This window comes from Heterocephalus glaber, unplaced genomic scaffold (genome assembly GCF_053883595.1).
Source record: "Heterocephalus glaber isolate CG9 unplaced genomic scaffold, H.glaber_assembly_v1.0 deba00001545, whole genome shotgun sequence".
NCBI lineage: Eukaryota > Metazoa > Chordata > Mammalia > Rodentia > Bathyergidae > Heterocephalus > Heterocephalus glaber.
In genome coordinates this window covers 1296207-1300608 of record NW_028258338.1, presented here as the reverse complement: position 1 = coordinate 1300608, position 4402 = coordinate 1296207, and the positions used below count along the sequence as shown (strand labels likewise).

Sequence of the window (4402 nt, the reverse complement as noted above, 5' to 3'; positions counted from 1 at the left end):
GAATTGATTTCTCATGGTCCCTACTCTTTTTAAGAAATCTGTGTTTTCATGGTCCTGAACTGCAATCCTGTCATCTATATGTGATATTGTATCTTCAGATTCTCTTAATCTGCTCTGCATGCTTTCAATGGAGTTTTTAATCTTCTGAATATCTGTTTGAATCTGTTTCATGGATTCCATTTCTTTCTTATGTTGGGCAATCATGGTTTCCATTTCTTTCTTATGCTGGCATTCATGGCTTCCAGCATGTTTCTGATCTCATCTATTTTCTTGTCTGTTTCTGCTGTACAGTCTCTAATCATGTCTTTCATTCTGCTCACCATCTCTGTATTTATCTGGGAGATTATTTCTGCTTTGAATTTTTCTAGAGCTTCATTCATCTGTTTTGTTACTTCCTGTGCTATCAGTTCAGGTTGTTCAGTTGGTTGATTATCGACTTTTCCACCTTGTTTCCCCCAGAATTTGCTTTTGGGGTGGGGGGGAGCCTGAGTTTGTGCCTTGCTTAAATGTCTTCTCATTTTTGTTTTTGGTACTGTCCTTGGTTTAATTCCTGGGTTGATATTTCACAATTGCTTATTGTAGGTATCTTTGTTGCTTGTGTTTATTTCCCTTGTGGAATGATTGCTTTTCAGAGGTGTCTTCCAGATACAGCTGGTCTTTAGGTTTGGGGCTTTAATGACTCTGAGGCTATCTCATTTTCATTATCCCAGGAAGGTAATCACAACATCTTAGCCCAAATAATACAATCAGCAACATCATAGCATCAAGCACAGTTTATAAAATGACACTTTGTTGTAGTTATTAATCTATTATATTTAACTGTGTGAATTAAATCAAAATCAAGGACCAACCCAACATATATTTATAGTGAATAAACTCTTCAATATAGCAACTTTTCCCTTCGGGATGGGGAGTTAGAAGGATATCGGGAGGGGGTGAGAGATAGGTGGAAGGATCAGGAAAGGTTAGCAGTGAGGTCAGAAGATACAGTAAGATCACACAAACTCCAAGAAACTGCTGAAGGCAAGAGGAAAAGGTAGAATGAAAGAACAAAGACATGAACAGAACCACCTAACAGCAATAGGGAGGCTAGATACTGTGTTTACTTTCCTTTAAAGCTAATGATAATCGAGAGAAGAAAAGAAAAAGAAAAGAGAAATCCAAATTTGGTCCAGAAAGGAACAAAAATGAAAGAGATTTTTTTTTTTTTTTTGCCAGAGTCGAGCGGGCGCTGCTAGCGGAGGCGCCATATCAGAAGGGACAAAACTCCGGCCACAGCGAGTGACACAAATAAACCCCTGGACCCCTTCATTCCCCCAGCTCTACGGGCCATGATGTTGTACCTAGAGGACTATTTGGAAATGATTGAGCAACTCCCAATGGACCTGCGGGATGGCTTTACAGAGATGCGCAAGATGGACCTGCAGGTGCAGAATGCAATGGATCAGCTAGAACAAAGAGTCAGTGAATTCTTTATAAATGCAAAGAAAAATAAACCTGAGTGGAGAGAAGAACAGATAGCATCCATCAAAAAAGACTACTATAAAGCTCGGGAAGATGCAGATGAGAAAGTACAGTTAGCAAACCAGATATATGACTTGGTAGATCAACACTTGAGAAAGCTGGATCAGGAACTGGCTAAGTTTAAAATGGAGCTGGAAGCTGATAATGCTGGAATTACAGAGATATTAGAGAGGCGATCTTTGGAATTAGATACTCCTTCACAGCCAGTGAACAATCACCATGCTCATTTACACACTCCAGTGGAAAAAAGGAAATATAATCCAACTTCTCACCATACAACAACAGATCATATTCCTGAAAAGAAGTTTAAATCTGAAGCCCTTCTGTCTACCCTCACATCAGATGCCTCTAAAGAAAATACATTGGGTTGTCAAAATAATAATTCCACAGACTCTTGCAACAATGCTTACCATGTGAATTTTTCCCAACCTCTGGCATCCTATAACATTGGCTCATTATCTTCAGGTAGTGGAGCAGGAGCAATTACCATGGCAGCAGCGCAAGCAGTTCAAGCTACAGCACAGATGAAAGAAGGACGAAGGACATCAAGTTTAAAAGCCAGTTATGAAGCATTTCAGAATAATGATTTTCAGTTGGGAAAAGAATTTTCAATGCCCAGGGAAGGAGCTGGCTATTCATCATTTTCAGCACTCATGACAACCTTAACACAGAATGCCAGTTCATCAGCCGCTGACTCACAGAGCAGTCGGAAGAGCAAAAATAACAATAAGTCTTCAAGCCAACAGTCATCATAATCCTCCTCTTCTTCTTCCTTATCGTCATGTTCTTCCTCATCAACTGTTGTACAAGAAATCTCCCAGCAGACAACGGTAGTGCTAGAATCTGATTCAAATAGTCAGGTTGATGGGACTTATGACTCAAATGAACCTCCATATTGCATTTGTAATCAGGTATCTTACGGTGAGATGGTGGGATGTGATAACCAAGATTGCCCAATAGAGTGGTTCCATTATGGATGTGTTGGACTGACAGAAGCACCAAAAGGAAAATGGTATTGTCCACAGTGTACTGCAGCAATGAAGAGAAGAGGCAGTAGCCATAAATAAAGGTGCCATTTCATTTGAAGAAGAGAGAAACTCCAACCCAGCATTTTATATGGGACTGTAAAAAAGAAGAAAAGAGAAAGAAGAAAGAACTCATTTCCAGGCAACCACTCAAAGGATTTACATAGACAATCCTTTAAGGTCTTGAACTTGAATTTTATGGGTTGTATTTTAATAATGTAAGTAAATTATTTATGCACTCCTGGTGTGCTATGAATATTATTCCAGTTAGCCTTGGATTATTTCTGTGGCCAACATATGCAGACATTTGTACTTCTCAACCATTTTCTCAAAGTAATGGGCATTCTATAATTTAGACTTCAAAGAATTCCAACGATGAAGATTTTAAGAAAAATATTTTATATTCAACAGGTATATTCTGCTGCATGTACTGTACTCCAGAGCTGTTATGTAACACTGTATATAAACAGTTGCAAAAAAAAAAAGTCCTTCTAAAAAGAATTTAAGATAACGGTTTTTAATATGCCTTTATAATAAGCTTTGTTTCTTTGTGAAACTGATTCAGCTGGCTGAAGGAAATTAAAGTGGGCTGGTGTCCTCTAGAGTACCTGGGTACATAAACAGAAACTCCTGTAGGTAAAAACGAATTTGTGCCATTAGTCTTTATGTTTCTGTATCCAGATAGAGTGCAGTTCATGAGGGTGGGGGGCTGGGGGTTTATGGGGAAAGGGTGTTAAAGTGATACATTTTTATACCAAATGTGTTTAATTTTTTGTGCAAGTATTCCTTAAAATTGGAATTGTATTAGGTGTTAAAATAAAGTTTTTTAAAAAATTTTTAAAAAGAATGAGAGAGAACAAGAAGAGAAAAATAAAAATTTGAAAAGAGTAGAAAAAATAAAAATTAAGAATTAAAAATAAGAGGAAAATTTTTTTTTCTTTTTTGTAAATAACAAAAAATAAAAATGAAGGGCCTCCTTCAGGGTATGTCTCTGCTGTCACAGTAGACAATGTGGGCAGCCGTGTGCAGATTAAAACCAATGAGTCTCAACAAGCCAGTAGCAGACCTGTGAGATTTCTGGCTGCTAGTCCCAAATTGAGCTCCCTGTCCTCCTGCAGGGTTGAACTCTGCAAGGTTCTACTGCAGGTTCCAGCTGCCCTTCCCCTGAAGATAGTGCAGATTCCGATGGGAGGTGATGATCCCTCCAAACTTACCAAGTACGGTGGTCTGGTGTGCCTTTATTGCAGAGATTCTCTTCACTTTTCCGTTGAGCTTCAGTTTTCATCAAGGAGCCTGAGAGAGGCCCTCTTTCTGTTGTTAACTTCTCTATCTTGTGGAGCTCAGGACAAGAGCCTTTATGATTCCCTGTGCCTCTGTAGTGTGGAACCAGGTAGCAGAAGAGCCAGGATGCCAGAGGCGGGGGCGGGCGAGCGGGACCTGGCCCTGCAGGCGCCTGCGCGGCTAAGGGGAACGTGGGGACAGAGCAGGGGCTCCAAGCCCTGCAGGGGTCCTCACCCTGCTGTGGGCGGATCCCAGAACAGAGCGGGGGGGCTTCACGCTGCCTGGACCTTCTGCTTGCGCTGGTTGGTCTCGCTGTGCAGAGCGTGGGGATGGAGTGGGGCAGTGAGATTCTTCTTTTAAGCAATATGTTCTCAACTTTATTAGTACAGAAATATTGTTTGCCCCTTCTGCTATTTAATTAAAATGGTTTGGACACTGTCGCTGTTTTGTGATGGGAGAATTGCTATTGGTTATAACAGCATCAATAGATTTGATCAAACATCACTTATGAGTTAACCTTGGATTTACAGTTTCTCCTGTTATCAATAACCTTTCCAGCCTCTATTATTTGG

The 4402-nt window shown here is 40.1% G+C and overlaps 1 pseudogene; it reads left to right on the top strand.

Moving 5' to 3' along the window:
* The first annotated feature begins 1254 nt into the window (after positions 1-1254).
* On the top strand, positions 1255-2892 carry LOC101715949 (inhibitor of growth protein 3 pseudogene; annotated as a pseudogene).
* Positions 2893-4402: the final 1510 nt, after the last annotated feature.